Source organism: Myzus persicae, unplaced genomic scaffold (assembly GCF_001856785.1).
Source record: "Myzus persicae strain clone G006 unplaced genomic scaffold, MPER_G0061.0, whole genome shotgun sequence".
Taxonomy (NCBI): domain Eukaryota; kingdom Metazoa; phylum Arthropoda; class Insecta; order Hemiptera; family Aphididae; genus Myzus; species Myzus persicae.
This window is the reverse complement of record NW_019104189.1, coordinates 707286-725490: the sequence shown is the minus strand read 5'-3', so window position 1 is coordinate 725490 and position 18205 is coordinate 707286. Positions and strand designations below refer to the sequence as shown.

The following is an 18205-nucleotide window of genomic DNA, read 5'->3' as shown; positions in this document are numbered from 1 at the left end:
GACTTCAAATAATCGGTGTCCGGGATGTGTACACTCCTTCGTGTACCGGAATTGCCTATACAACACGCCTGCCAAAACCCTTGAGATTCTAGTACCGAAATAGAATGGACCATTAGCTTATTGAAAAATAAATTTAAACTTAATCAGTTAACACTTTGTTGCCCATCGATGATTAATTCACTGGTTTAACTCCTTTGGCGCAGGCGGATACAATATACACAACCACAAACGTGACCTAATTTCTAGTGGTAGGTACATTTCTATTATCATTATTTTTTTTAACAAGAAGCCGCTGACATTGTCCTCAGTACTCACGAAATTCGCTCGTTATTCATTTGGCCTCATGTCTAGTTCTAGTATTAACAATCAACAGTTTCAATGAAAGAAAAAACTAACAATTTTCATCGTGCACTATTATTGTACCTACTTCTCTGTTAGCCTTCAATAATGTTTAATTCGTCAAACTCATAAATATTGTGGCTGAGTGGCGAGTTTTTGTAAATAATTTATATTATATTGTTTGTTTCAAACTCCTAAATCTACGTTCAAATAATGATTTTCATTTTAGAATTTGACATAGTTTTGATTGCATTCTTAAATTATTATACAATTATTTTCGGTTTTTGTTTGAATATCACTATACAACCTAATTAATATTATCACGTTTGTATTAAACATTTTTGAAACCTAATTGAAGTTGTACAACTTGTACGTTAATAATTGTATAAGTATTTGCATTATAAAATTATACAGATGTATTTTGTATGGATTTGTAATAAAATGAACCGTTGTAATCTAAGTGATATTTTACTAATAAATTGTTTGTCCTTGTTTTAGGAATATATTTGAATTTTAAAACAAATAAAATATTTTATAGACGCACTTGTTAATAGACTATTTTATTAAATCGCATTTTAAATTTTCATCAAAGTACAATAATTATATTATTATCAATGATGTAAATTAGCTATTTAAGCATCCCGAGTATCTTGAGACGTACTTGTTAATAGACTATTTTATTAAATCGCATTTTAAATTTTCATCAAAGTACAATAATTATATTATTATCAATGATGTAAATTAGCTATTTAAGCATCCCAAACCTTAAATCATAATTCGAATAAGCTAATAGAAATATTATAATTTGTGTACTCAAAAATACATATTACTTATTCAAAAGGAACGTTTGTACTCAATCGATTTCAATAAATCTCATCAATTGGAAAGCGTTTTAAAAGTTGTAATTATGCACGTATTAGGCAGGTATACCTATATAAAGTGTTGTTACAAAATGAGAAGAATTTACGAAAACATCAGTCATCTTTTTCAACCATGCATATAGTTTCACGCAGGAAATAATTAGCTGCGCTTATTCAGTATATTCTCTCATCACAAACCTAAATAGTAATTAAGAAACCGTTACGAGTAGTATTTATAATTTGTTTTTTTCTTCGAAAATTTAATTTTAGTATAAATGAATACGAATATCTATTACGAGACCTAAGATGGTAAATTTACGACCTTAATCGTTATGATAATAAGCCGTCTGCGTATTTAAATAATAAACTTGTCATTTCTATGCCCGGAGAGGTTTTTAACGTTTCGGATGATTCTTGGAGTTAATCCAATTGGTTATAAAACAAAAACAAAATTGGGTTCTTACATCGTGCTTGTACCAACAGTATTCTACGTTATAGAACCGGCCAGATTCAAGTAGCTACTAGCTATAGGAACAACAGTTTTGAAATCTAATAAGTAATAACAAATACACCATGGCGTGTCACATTTAATTGTAATATCCATACGGGCCACTTCAACCATATTATTATCATAATATTAAAACATTATTCGTTTCGGCAACAAACATAATATTTTGCTCAGCCGAAAACCGGTCATACGTATCAAGTGGTACAACGGCCGGGCACCGCAAGCATAAACACAATGTATGTCCATAGATAGTACCAAAATTAACATATAATAGAAATCCGCATAGCATTATTAATAATATTATTGTATTTAGGTGTAGGGGTATAGTGTACGTATCAGAACATAAGAATCAGACGGCTGTATAAAAAAATTAATAAATACACCGCTATGCCCTCTGCATTTTAAATTCTTGTGCGGATTTTCACGGAGAAAACGCTCGACGACGCTTCGGGTGATTTAAAAAAAATATTTATTATGTATTATACTAATTGCTTTTTGAAGCTAATTTACATGTCGATGCGGCAGTATATTATATTATTATAAGCATTATTATTTTTAGATGCACAGCTTAATGTTATAAACTTATAATGTACACGAGGTTTGTCGTGACAAACTCTTTTTCCGTTCGGATAAATAAAAGCCGCGACTATATCACATATTCTTATAGATTTATTACCACGAACCCGCAGGCAATCGACGGTTTTGCGAATTTTCTTACACATCATTATTTTTTAATATTTTTTTTGACGATAATTGGACTAGAACGTGTATAATATTATTATCGATTTACGTACTTGGTACATCGTGCACCGACTTGGGTCGTCTGAATTATGCGCGTCGATATCCATTAAACCGCGTCTGAAAGAATAAAATAAATAAATAAATGTACGGTCGCGCAACATATTATAGGTACGTCTCGTGTTAGAAAATTATTTGTCTCTTTCTCTCTTTGACCAGGTATATATAATATTATACAGTGAAATATCGAATAACAGAAATGAAGTTTATTGCACTTTATGTGAGGAATCCGGACCTGACGAAAATGACCTACAATCCAAACGCTCGTTTATATCGGCTATAATATTATTATTATGTTTTTTAATAGCGTGTTCTGCTACAGCTGGTACCCGGAGTCACGATGATGCGTCCCCTGTATCGTTTGGCCAATCATCGTCACTCAACATCTTGCAGTGTGTGCCTATACACTGCACAAGAATAGTAAATACTAATAATACACGCTGTTCCGAGAATTAAAAAAATATATATAACACTACTATAGTAATATACGGTTATAAAAAGTGGTGAGAAAATCACGAAACAGGTTTCAAGTAATTAAGAAATCAGGTAGGTATACGTCATACAGCTAATGTAAAGGTGGTGAGCAGTCGTACGTGCGTTATGGGATTTCTGACCGAGCGGGCACGTAATAAGCGCGATATTATACTATATTGTTATTAGTTTATTACCTAGGTACTTACCTACAAATATTACCATTATATATACCGGAGAAGCATAAAATATTAATAATAATAACACGGTCTGATTGACGTTATTATAATATCGTATAGGCGTATAGCAAACGGAATTGGGTGAATTATGTACGTTGACCGAGCGCACCAAGGCAGGCCGATGCGGCACTGGCGCACTTCCGATCGAAATTTCGGCCCAAAGATTCTCCGTTATTATAAATAATTATAGTACATACGTATAAAGGCACCTGCCTACGTAATACGAGGCTCCGATGACCCTACGTACTTCGAGGGCCCTTAAATATTTAAATGGTGATGTATAATATAATATATTAGGTATGTCAAACATAAGACATATTTTAGTGCAACATATTATTATGTTCGGAATGTATAAGCAGATTGCACGAAATCATTAAAATATTTGAGAGTTAAACGAACGCATACCGACACATCATAATCTATTGATAAATTAGTTTTATATCTAATAAATTACAACTTACAATACTATTTTGTTACACGGATTATACAGAGTGTTACAAAGTCTTTTGCAACAAATATATATATATATATATATATTGATATTACCTACGTAAATATTACATTATAATATGTTTTGAGCATAACTCAATAATTTTATTTTAATAAGACATGACCCACCCACATGACGTGTTATTTCCTTAAAAAACGTACAACATAGCATAATTGCGATCAATAAAACCAAATTTGTGTTGATAGCTTTAATGATTGGAGGAATTGATTTATGATCATACTTAAAGGTGAGAACATTAATGTTATTTATAATATCATAAATGATAATTATCGGTACGTAAGGTTAGGGTTTTTAAGGACATTTTAGTTAAGTAAGTTCTGACTTATTATTAGATTGTAATATTTTATTAAACATGGTTCGCGATAAAGTTAAATCATTTTCGATGCACTTAAATTTAATATAAGAGAAATTCTCTGTAGGTACACATTTTTGAAGTATTTTAGTTAAAAATTAATTGTTTTAAAACAATTTGTAAGAATGACACATTAAATTGGAAAAACTAAAAAAAGGACTTATTTGAAACTATATGTACAAGTTTGATTTAAATCATGTCGAATAATAAAATAAAAACCACAGAACTTCGTGTAATTGGATCCCAAATAGTGAAGTATTTTAATAAGGCATAATATAAATTTAGTCGAAAACTCACGTATACAGGATTACTCAAAATGGTATATCTGTTGCCTGGCACATGGCCTCCTATAGGTCACTTAATCTTACACCATGTGACCTACTTCTTTTGGGGATATGATTTGATACTGTGTACGTAGCACGTACCACTATTACCATTATCTCGAGAGAACCAAAAAACTTAACGGAATCAATTACAACGGATACGCCGAAGCAAATAGAATGGGATAAATTTTGGCTATTTATAAGATGTTGTTTGTCTTAAGAAGAGAAGTGAAACAAAACATCTTTAAGTACCATAAACTTAATTTCAAATATTATTATTTTATTTTATGTATTTATAATTATCACTTTATAGTATAATTATTTAAAACCAGATAAATGATTTTGAATAGCCCTGTGTAATATAATATTAAAATAAGTACAGGTTATTTTATGTTATTTAGGTACCGCAGATCTTCTGAACATCGTTTTTGGAATTCAAAATCATAATATTAATTCAATGAAACACACATATAATATATAAAATATAACTTAAACGCACGATAAATAATATTATTGGCGACCAGACTATAATCTGCGGACGAGTTTAGGCATGCCTGACAAACGGCGGCAGCAGTCACAAAAATATTTCAGTTTTAAAATGTCGTTTATTAGCTGTTTACGGGCTTAAAAAGTCCTATACCTAAACGGGTATAATAACGGACCTGTGGACGCGTAAACGTGTTCTGTTTGGGTATCGTATATTTTAGTATCGGCATTATACCCGAACAATCGTAGCGGTCCAGGATCGCTAGCATAAAAACACCATCGTTTTTCTAGGTCGACGCAATAACATTATTATATTACAAATGTATATTATCTTAAAAAAATGCCAAAACTACTGAACATGCGCGGTAGGTAAAGTACACCTAATGAAATAATAGTATAGTATTAAATAGGCAGGCACCTTATAGTCATAGTGCCACTCGTCGTGAATATAAAAATATAAGAGTTATGAAAGAATAAGCTCCACGACTCTCAGTGGTCGGTAATGCACGGTCGGTGCATATTATAGTCATAATAATATTAGACATCTCACTTCGGAGACGTTGCATCGTCCTGTCCATAATTCGTGCATTTTTATCTATATATATTGAATGTTCTATTGACGCTGGGGTGCTGGGCACGTGGTACCGTGATGAGCACGTATCATTCTTTAGCACTGAATACTAACGTATTAGTAATGCCACTAGATATGCCCCGATAATTATTTTTTGTATTTTGTTTACATAATATTGTTGTTTAATAGTATGATATTATGCAATCAATTATTTACATTAATAGTTAATCGAACGAAATCGATCACTTGTATTGATATGGAAACTGCATAGATAAGGTTCAATATGTTGGCGCACCGGCCACTGATGGGCATATTATAAGGACCAAACAAATGTCAGGGGTCTTTATCACAATAATATTTTATACGTTACATATTTGTATTACCGATGGCGAAAAAAATCGTAAAATTGGCACGTAATAAGTAATAACAGGGGGAAAAACGGTAAATCACAAATAAACAAAACGATTCGCTTGCCGTGACGATCGCTCGACGTATTCTTATCGTTTCTACAATATCTCTGAGCGCAAGTATACATCTGCAAATCCCGCAATCATGTCGTGTTTACATATAGGTATAAGTCGTTTTCCCGTACGACCAGAGTACTTCTTATAATATAATACCTTTTTACGTCTCATTAAAACCATTTACCCGCACATGGCGGATTTGTCTCGAGAATATATTTAAAGCAAAACAAAAAAAAAAACCACGAGACTTTCTCCCGGTCTCATTAGCATATAAATAAATCAAAAGGTGCTCGGAAACGGCGGCCAGCCGGCTGCCGCAGCGAAACATGGTTATAATATTATTATTATTATTATTATTATATCGCCCGCCGACGGCACCGCTGGTGCGAATACGATAATAATAATAATAATATATTAAAACAATAACGATACGAGATGGTTTGTTCGCATTAATAAAACAATAAAATTCCGACTTAACATATAAGTACTACGCACTTGCGTGACGATTGTCACGGTTTCGTGTCGTTTTCTAAAGTGATACGGCACTCGTATATTATATTATTATAATATTATAACGACCTTAAAGAAAAACAGTCAACGATATCTATAATAATATTATTACGCACACGACTGCGGCAAACGCGCTTTGAAGGCACTGTTGAGAGTGGCAAACTTGTGGCAGTGGCTGCATAAAATGTATTTACATCAACCATATCGCGGCGCAAAATATTATTCTCATTACTCAGAGCGACGCGCAGTGTCAGATGATTTCGCGTTTTCTCGAAGGATCGTTAAGTCCAACCGCAGTTAAAATATTATGTTCACGGGTACCCGCTACATTTCGCATTGCCTACTGTGATGCATTTAATTTTTGACTCGATTTTTGTTATCAAGTCGATGACAATACGCTTGTCGTCACTCGTCACATTCGGAAAAGGTTGGTGCACGTGTGTGGAGTGCGGACGGCCCAGATTAATAACGTGGTAATAAACGTTTTGATTTAAATGTAAATTCTACAATCAAAACAATACGTCATACATCGAGATGATGTTGCTAAAGATGCATAGATTATAATAATATCGACGCGCCGGGCCACCGACTGAGTTGAACGATATACTTTCTGTTGTAGGTAGGTACTGTAAAAATGATAAAATAAACATCTGCTGTTGAGTATTTCAAGTGCTTATTTATTTTTCTGAATTATATTTGATTTGGGTCTATTGCATTTAAATTCATAACTGCCAACTCTATAGAGGTGTGTATAGGCGGTACACCAGTATACCACTGCAGTTCACGTTTCGCAGCTTGCAATAATTGGTCTTCCGAATTGTATAATGCTGCAATATTATTGGAAATTACAACGACTACAATTGATCAAATTTTTTTTTCAATCTAAACATCAAACCTATATTCAATTATGACGAGTTGTTATTATTATGATTGTTAAAATAGATTTGTGCCACATTGCATTTTTTTTTTTTTTTGTATAAAGTTGATGTCAATTGATCGAGAGACCCAAATTAGTGCAACGTCCTTCGAGATGAAAAGAAATAAAATGCCGGCATTAACCGAATTTCTTACTCAAGTCCTTGCACTAATATAATATTCGCAAATGTTTAATTGGACCTGTGTTGCGAAACTTAGGTGACCATTATATTATAGAGATACACGCCCAACCAACCATGAGCACAGCTGACATTTCAATTTCATTATGATGATTGATGTTTTCTTAATTCGGCCGCCCATTAGGTGAATTAGGAAAAACTTCCTCGCGGGTCGTACCTATATGTGTACTCTGTGTTATCATCATAATTATTGCGGTTAGTTTCTTGGAAATGTGACTAGATGGAGCACAAAAGAATTCATAAGAGGCCAAGGCTGTAACGCAAGGCTGTGTCAAAGTATAGGACTTTTTTAGGCCAGATAAACATATCCACTGACGTTTTCACGAACCGCATACGTTTCGAAATGCTTTTGACAGTACGTATAATGCTTAACAATATTATGGGTGCCTGCAATCGTTAAAAACATAACCCTAGACATTTTTCACCTCTCTCTTGGTGGTGGGGGACTAGATGAGGAGGTGTTCAGTACATAATAATATTTTAAACCCTTGTAAGCGGGACATAATATTATTATTTTTCCAACTATCCGACCGCGTGATTATAGAAATGTTGACATATTTTTTATTTTCGCATTAGAAATTCCTGCTGCAAAAATAAAAATATGAACCACACATATATTGTAATTGTCTTAGTCGTATTTATCTAGGAGGTTATATATTCTTCGGCGTCGAGGTCATTAAGTACACGAATATTATTCCCAGATGTAATGCCGCATGACTAATGCAATATAATATGTATATGTGTATACCCAGGTATTCGAACAGCGCGGACAATGATCAATCGTGACCAGAAAACGCATTGCCAACAGAGAAAAAAAAAAGTATATCAAGTCCGTGTTCGTGTAAGTGCGCGCGCGCTCGCGAGTGTGTGTGCCTATAGACGATTGTGTACAACGCGAGACAGACGCGAAATTTTCCCCAGACGTGTGTGTCCATATTGTCTGTTTAATTTCATTCATGCGACTGCGCTTACCCTCGTAGCCAACGCGATTTAGACACGCCAAACCCGTCGCAGGTACATGTTATTATAATATATATTATAACATTATACCATAGAGATTTCGTCTGCACGAAGTCACTATACATCTCGCCGTATAGATCTCTTGATCGCACCGAGCCGAGACGTCCTGTGGAAGTAGCGCACCGCGGAAAATAGAGCGATCAATATTTTAATAATATAATATAGGTATATCCATCATGTTATATATTATGGTCAGGTACCTGACGTCCCACCGTATCGGAATATTATAACCGTTGAAATCCGCGAGGGCGTGTGTTTATTATACTCGCAATCCGAAATTATAAAATTATACAGTAAGATCGTGTATTTATAAATACGGTCAGTCGCGGATTCACTAGCTCGCAGACAATATAACGATTAATAACGGGACGCCCAAAATGTTTTATTTATCCGATATCGAAATATAATATTGCATGCAGTTGGTATACATAATAATATGTCAGCCGAGGACGTGTATGCCTATAATGGTAACTACTATACACACAGTGGTTTGAGACGGCGGCCACAAATAATTATTATGAGATTTAAATCTGAGATTATACACATAAATATGCACATGGGTGTATTAAAAATATTATAAACGCAGACGATAAACGACCGGTAAAAATCCAGAGCGGAATTACATGCGCCAAACGTGTTATTGTGGTGGCTAAAAGTATGTGAAAATTAAAAATGCATATCGGAATTTCATATAATATATTTGCATGTATACATATATATATATATATATATATATATATAATATTTATAGTAGCAATTGCATTAAACAGTGCATGATGTAGAACAAAGTCGCCTATTAGCATCGCGCTGTTGCAGTGTATATATATATATATATATATATATGTGTGCGCGTATAATAAGTAACTCGTATATGAATATTTATTAGCGTTAAATCGTTCGTGACCCATAAAACGGGATAATATCGTTGCAACGCGTGCGTTGTATATTATAATAATAATATGTTCAATGTATAATATTATATTTATGTATAGCACACCGATATTATAATGCGGTTTGTATTTATCTCGCACCCCCGTGTGTCGGAGGCGGCCGGTTGTCCGAAACGCGATTGTATCGTATTTATATTGTGGAGGTACCTGCGCGCATAGATCGCGGTGACAAACGCAAACAACAAGATTTGCGTAGGTATCCTGTGCCCATACTCATGGTCCGATATTTTAACAGTACACACGGACGGAGATCCGTGCACAGAGATGATGACTGGGCGTGCGTATTATCCATACTTTTCGACGATAATTTGCAATGGAAATTATATACGATGTGAAGCAAAGCGAGCATCTCGCACACACAGGCGACTTGGTCGGAACTCAGCCGTGCAGAGACAAGACGACTTTCGTCTTAAACTCGTTTAAAAAATAATTGATCAGATGTAAGTAGTAATGAGTGCTTGTATGTATTATACGCTCATGGCATCGGTCGATAGTCGATTATATTAATTTATGTGTCTATTGGAGCCTAGGAGGAACACACGAAAACGTTACAGACGACTATACTGATGTGCAGTATACGTGTGTATAACATATTAGATCGAAAACATACCAATGTCGCTAAAAGACAGAACCGAACGATTGTATTATTAGCGGCCAAGGGAGGGGAAAAAATATTTTTGATATATTTTTCAATATTTTTTACCTATTATGATTTGGTATTTTTTAATAACAATAAATAACGAAGTATTCTATTAAAACCAGAGATCACATTAAGTGAAAATCACACTGATATAACTATGAGTTAGCTTAATGATTTCGTAGCTTTATAATTGGAGAACAACAATAATATATACAAGCTAACGTTATCGGTGTGTTCAAATAAAAGTTTAGTTTTTATCACTACAAATCACTCTTTGAATGATATAATGGAAAATATAGTTTTTGAGAGCGTTAAAAATTTCAAGAATCAGAATTTGAATAAATTCATAGACATGGGAATGATCGTTGATCATTCACTGTGAATCACTCTGTATACATTATAATTTATAATATAACCTAAAAATGCATGATCGTCGTTGTATTTCATATATTTTAATATACACTATAACATGGGTAGGTACAGCAGAATATTTTTATGACTGTCCGTTATCTAAAAAACGAATCCCTCCAATACGCACGAAGTAAAAACCATATAGCCCACCAGCATGGCCGTGCAGACGTCGGATGCACGCGAGGTCGTGACTCGGAGTGCTCTTATAATTACATATCATAACATAATCGTACAGGTTATGATGTATTAGTATCCAACAACGATTCAAACAGCGGGAGTTCTGATTAGTATCGATTATGAGTATATAACATGTTATATATGTATGGAAAAAAAACGTATTCGTATATAAAATGAAAATGGAGGAGACATTAAACTTCCTTTCTTATCCTTAAAAAAAATACACAGTGTTATACTGATTATTTAGGAAGATATAATATATTAGTATTATGTTAAATGAAAAATAATGACACCATTGAAATTAAAACCAACATTTTGTATATTTTTTTGCAGTGCCGTTTTTTGTAAATATATAGATAATATGACCTTATAGCAGTAAAAAAAACAATAATTGTTTATAGGTACCTACCTATATCGATGTATATCGATATTTTATATCGTAAAATAATAAAATTAAAAAAAAATTGTTTTATAGCACACACGAATATATTTAATAAACAATATATTTATTATATTTCACGTCCATTAATATTTGAGCTTGATTCCTTTTGATTAACAAATGCAAGGTCTTATTGGTATATTTTGTTTTTTAAAGGGCACAATAATTATATTATATAATATAATAGGTACTCATATTTTATTATTTTATTATCTCGATGGCCAAGATATACTACATTTAGTAAAGGTGCTAGTTAAATGTATATTATATAATATTGAATCAATTCGAATAAGCTGTTAGTATTAACAAGTTAGCCAATTAATAAAGCGCGAGTAATAATAAATAATTGTACTTTTAAAATACTTACACAAATATAATTTTAAAATTGATTTTACCAATTTGCTACTAAAATCAACTACACCACTTAATTTACACCAATGGTTGATTTCTTCATTCAAAACTCCCGAGTTCTTAATTCATATAATTGCACCAACCTACATTTATTGTAAAATAATTGTTTACAGATTGTGTAATATAATATTATATTACATAGATATATAAATAATTTTAATATAATAATAAGAACAAATATATATTTCAGCATCCAGTGTATAAATGAAGGCCGAAACTAAGTTCGTATCATGTACTTATATTTGTTTATTATTTAGTTTAGTTTTTTTTAAAAACTTTTTGCGTAGATTTTTAATTTAACTAAATGTGAGTATATAATTATTAATTACATTTTTTTTTAAAGTATTTTTCATAAACTTTCACGATTAATGCTTACACAATTTATAAAATCTGTAATTTATATAGATCTATTAAGGTATTAATTATTTTATGAAGGTTTTATTAATCGGTTAATTACTGTTAATATATTTATCAAATCCTACAAGTAAATAAATTCTAATAAAAATTTTATGTTTTAAACATTTCTTTCGATAACATTATTTCTGATGTTATATTTTGTTAAACTCTCATGTTCACTATCTCAAAGAACCGTGATCAGTTACCTTATTCTGATATATAGCTGATCGTCATAACAAGAGCTTTATTGGTATTTTGTATAGTCTTAATAGTTTGGTATAGTATTTTCACAACATATATCTGCATGCAGGTTTGTCATTTTGGACATATCTCATTTTGTATACATATTTTAATTCAACAGCTTAACCTAAACCAAATTTCTGTTTAATTCATAAAGATGGAATGTACATCGGTACCTACCAATATGTTTTTTTCTGTATTTAATTTTTCAACTTCAAATAAATTATAAGAAAAAAATAAAAGTTTCATGAAAAGTAGAAAGTAGCTCAAATTCAGTAGCCGGAAGTGATGTGTAGTGTAAATTTTACTTGTATGATAATTGCATATTAATTGTTTGTTTAATTCATGGGATTTTTAGAATGTTTTAAGATTTATCTATGTAAAAGTTCAGTTGAGGAAGCGTCTAGAAATATTTGAAATTTATTTGACAAAAAAATATCTCTTATTCTTATATATAATTTCATTTCAAATAGATATAATAGTTGTGATGCTATATGAGCTTTTTATGTTTTTTTTGCATTCATTTTGATGTATTAAATAAAAAAGGCACCATGTTTCAAATAGGTTATTACTGGAGACCGGAATTCTATGCATTTGTATGTTCATACTCCAGTGTTTGCACTCAAACGAGGGTTTAAAATGTCTGTGATTCAGACTTCACTAATTCCTTAGACCTAATTTAATTTTAATAAAATTGCATATTTAGAGGGTTAGTGCAAATATTTTCGTAAGTGCATATAATGCGCATATATTTACAGTCTAGTAAATAATCAAATTATATCTTATTTTCATTTCGGGAAATTGGAATTTTTATATCCTGGTGAACAAAAAAAATTACTGTTAACACGGTATAGATACGGTATCTCATATAGTTCGATAAAGTGTCGATAAGCTGTTATCTGACACAAAGAAATTAAGTTAAACGTAAATTTCTTAAAGTTGTGAAAAAATATTTGCCACATTTTTAGTGCATATAATTCCGGTCTCTAGTTATTACTATCTAGTGTATAATCTTAATTTAACTCACTGGTATATTATTGATCTTGTGAATGTAAAAAATGATGATGAGTTTGAGGGTTGTAACTCATTAACAATCGAACAGGCGTTTATAGTTTTATATTTGTTTACATAATATTTAGTATTGTACAATAACGAGGAAACAAATATGAGCCACCTTTTGCATCCCGCTTGTTTTTTAGTTGCAACATATCATATTGTGCGGGCCAAAATAATGGTGAAAATAATACGTATTTACATACGACAATAATAATAATAAAACTGGACTATGCGTGTATATATTATGCACTAAAAACTAGTCGTTTCGTTTAACCGGTTTTACTAGAGTGCACTCGCGGATAATAAGTCCGCGAAAAAAGAACTACGTCCGCCCAGCCATCTTCACATAATATTTATATACTTGTGAGATGATAAAAGCATAATATATTTCAATATATCATATTATTATTTTACCCGCGATGACAGGTAAAACGCAGTGCCAATTTTAGACACCTGTACCATACCTGGTATTATAAATATATTATAATATCTATGATATTATTATTGATAAGCGATCCGTATTTTGGTTTTTTTAAATAAACGCGCTCACGCATTGTTCGGTTCCTATAGGGTGGGGGGAAAAAACTTTGTGTGTCAAATTCTGACCGCTTACCTGCAGCAAATATGTGTATGATGGCTGACAGTCACGTTGATTAAACGTTTTTACGCCTGACGATTTGTTCCACATGACCGGTGAGCTGAAAAAAAAAACAAAATTATTATAATGTAATACATTTTTTTTTTTTTTGCGTTATTATTCCCTACGACTGTATACTACACAAACACACATTATTTTATACTATAATGTACTATACATATAGAGTAGAGTTATTATAAGGCGCGAGATTTCGTCATAATACGACTGTAGAACAATATATAATAGGTAGTCAGACTGTTTAACATTGTGCATATAATGTGCGTAGATACTACGTAGGTAGTATAATCAAGTGTAGGTACAATACTATGCTATAAGCTCCAAATATTTGATAACCCGTGTGAAATCTATAAATATCGTAAAAATGTGTAAAATGAATAGTACAGCACTATACAGCGTACTATAATACATTATTTATTTATGCCCAGGGGTACTCAAAGAGGGAGAAGGGGTACATTACCCGATTTTTTCTGGGATTTTTTTCTAAATGTAAAACTTAGTATGACTATAAATCGTGTGTCAGTGTTTTTTTTCCTTTAAATTGTACGGGTAACGGAATATGATAATTATAATATCATACTCGTATATCATAATTTACAATAAACAGCATTAATTATATATGCCTCGAGCAAAAGTGTTGAAAATATGTTCCCAGTCGTAAAACGACTTTTTAATTTACCTACCTACAGCCTTTACCGCAGTACCATGCAAGTACGTGAACAGCTGAGAAAGGTGTTTTATATTGCCGGGTAATGGTACAGGCAATGTCTATTGATTAGCTTCATTGGAGGATGCAAAAACCAACGCACCAACTACAATGATATTCTAGAAGTACGATGGTATTTTTTTGTCACGGTTTGATCAACACTTTGTTTTTCCATCGCGAATGACGACTCCTGCGATTGTGAATTTCCAGCGATCTCGCGGGTTTGCGCAACACCCCCCGAGTCCTCCCGATAATTTTGAGGTATTACAATAATTTAAAATAATAATAATGATTATTAGTTATATTCAACAGCTGCTGCAGTATGACAGCCATACGGACTTGGATCGTTTCGCACAAAAACGACGTATCTGTCGCGAGCGCGACATGCGATTCATCATAATATGTAATAACAATATATAATATTACACTACGCGTATCATAGGCGTATTATATATATATAGCATTATAATAATATAGGACTTTCTAGGAATTCGCCGGTCGCTTATTATAATAAATCTCACCGCGACTCGCGATAAAAATCGACATGCGTTTATTATGTGCACGCGTCCGTTTTCGACTTGGGTCACGGAGGCCATCGAAATCTAAACACGCGTAAATGCCAAACGCGTACCGTATTATATATACATTACTATTATTATTATTATTATTATTATTATAACGCCGAGTACTTCCGTCGGGCTCGTTGAAACTCCGGGACTAGCTAGTAATAATATGACGTCTATTATATACCACCTATATATATATGTTATTATACACATATACCGATACACCTCTTATATACTATAGTATATAATGTATATGATTAATGGCTTTTAATGTTTTTCCTCGTCGGCCGCGTACATCCATATCGCGTACATAACATTATTATTTATTTTGCGAAATCTGTACCGCGATATAATACGTCACTCTCTCTCCATCAAATATTCCAAGTACCTATACCTACGTTTGAGATTATATATTATTATCGTTATAACATGCTAAATATATAATGATGTACACATTGTGTTGTTATGTAGATCGGACCAATCTGTCCACGTCACTGTACGTGTTTTAGGGATGATGTTTTAATTTTTGACAATACATTATGAAGGTAGTTTGTCCGTCAGATGCATTGCTGTATACATATACATGTAACATGCACGACTGGCACGAGACTATAAATATTATATTAAAATATGTAGGTCAAACGCTCATAATCTGCAGACTTGCACGTACGCCTATATATAGTACATAATTTCGTTTGCGGGCTTGTTATTATATGATTTTGGAATAGTCACATGCATAAGACCATTGCGGGGGACGGACGGTAAGAAAAAAATACAAAAAAAAAAAAACACGTCACTCTCGTGGAGCTGTAGTTCGGGTGACAGGCGCGGAATTTTATAGTAACGTTATACACCCGATCGTGTGTATACCAGAGGCCCAATTACACTGTGCATAGTAGGTACATACTATATGGTACTATAATATGTTATGGTATTTACTAAATGTAAAAAACTAAAAACCTAACTAGCAATATAGTTATTTGCCTCCAGGTAGCTGCACAGTTTTAACAAAACAATTTTTTTTTATTTATATAGATTATGGGTATATCCATAATATAAATCGTACACAGTTATATTATATATTATCCTTAGGCTAGTGAAACTCGGTTTGGCGAATAAGAAATTATGTCAAAATTATACGTCATAAATATATTATGAGTCGGTGTTCCGGTTTTATATTATATACATATAGATATTTAACATAGCTGCAGCCGGTGTATTATGTGAGTTTAATCGTAGATTATAATATATTTCAAACAAAAAGTGAATTTTTATTTTCGATCAAGCCATATAGTAGTGGCTGATTGACAGGATTCTGGTTTTATCTTTGAAAATTATTAAACATATCGTTGACTCGATCTATGGATTTTCCAACGGTACCGTCCCGGTCGACCCACTCATTTCAATCGTTTCCTAGACGGTACCACCACTACTTCTACTACTGCCACTAATACTACTACTTCTACTATAGTCTTTTGGTACTATACTATTACTGCTCCTATAGGTAGGTAGGTAGGTAGGTATATATTCACATGATCGGAACGGCACTCACATTCCAACGTTAAAAATAATAACCGAATTGGTTCCGGGCCAAAGACGTATTGGTCTTTGTGTTTATTGATATATCGCTTATTCAAGATTTATGTAAATATTTACTATTTACAAAATTACTAACTCCGTTAAAAATACAATAAAAAAAGATTTTAAAATCTATAGGAAACTAGAAAAGTATGTGAATATATTAATACCATTTACGATTATAATACTGAAATACGACCAATTTTTCAGTTTAATATACTATTGAATTAAACATGATAATGATCTATAACTGACTATAATATAACCACTATTAAATTTGATAGAAAAGCTCAAATCATACAATAATGTTCCATAAATAAATTACAATATATTGTGTACAAAAATATTGCTACCTCGTGATAAATCAAGTGTGTTATAAATGCTAAAGTGAAAATAGTTTCTGTATAAATGGACCATAAAAAACTACCTATCCAATTATAATTTTAATTTAAAATTATACTATTATATTACTTTCAAACATCAACGTCACTAAAGGATAATATAACAAATTAATAGAAATTGACGGTTTCGTCATAATTAATAATATTCAATTTGTACTCTTCGAGCACTGTCCATGTATAATATTAAAGTACGTACACCGTGGAGTGTATTAAAATAAAACATTATAATATATTATTATCATTAGGTCAGTTCATTGAGCCAACGCCCGAATGGTCGAAATTATAGATGGACGATGCGTGGTTCAATGATAATACAGAATAAACACACGCAACTATATACTTAATTTAAACTCGAAGTTTCGAGTAAAAAAAATTAGCATGTTAGCGATCTATGATGGATTATGATTGCATCGAAGAAGATGCAATTGAATTTTAAGAATAAATGTTAAATAGATGCAAATTCCCACAATTTGAATAATTTCTATTTAATATTTAATTTATTTATCGTACGATTCACACACAAATTGAAGCGACTAAAATTATATGCCATTGTGTTGACCTACATAATATTCGTTTCTGAAACTGCAGAAAATATTGTCCAGTATCATGTCTGAACGATTATTCCGTTCTCGAAATTTATTTAAATATTCAAAAGTTGTTTGAAACTGAATTTATTAATAAAATATATTCGATTATAATATATTATATAACATAAACAAATAGATAGTTTTATCAAAATACTATACCTGTAAGCAAAATCTAATCGTAAAACAATATTGTTGGTTAAGCGAAAATTACAAATAGCTATAATAATACTGTAATATTGTTTTCAAAACACTCAAAGGATGTGACCAATTAAAAAAATGTTTTTATTACTACGGACCCGAGCATTGTAACGGTATATCGCCATGTGTATATTATATAGTCATTACATTTTTCGTTTTAATTAAAAGCGAGGAATACCCGAATACGAACATAGCGTTGAGATTGGTAAAGTTAATAGGTTTTTTTT

At 32.1% G+C, this 18205-nt stretch overlaps 1 protein-coding gene across 2 annotated transcripts in view; it reads right to left on the bottom strand.

Moving 5' to 3' along the window:
- The window catches only part of LOC111039756, a 66456-nt gene that overhangs the window by 15830 nt on the left and 32421 nt on the right, over positions 1 to 18205 (bottom strand). The window contains exons 2-3 of one of the 2 annotated variants that reach the window (XM_022323373.1): positions 13901 to 13985; positions 2502 to 2565 (exon numbers count right to left, since the gene is read on the bottom strand). The gene's annotated coding sequence lies outside the window, so the exon portion shown is untranslated. The remainder of the gene's footprint in view (positions 1 to 2501; positions 2566 to 13900; positions 13986 to 18205) is intronic. The other variant, XM_022323374.1, reaches the window with a different exon arrangement.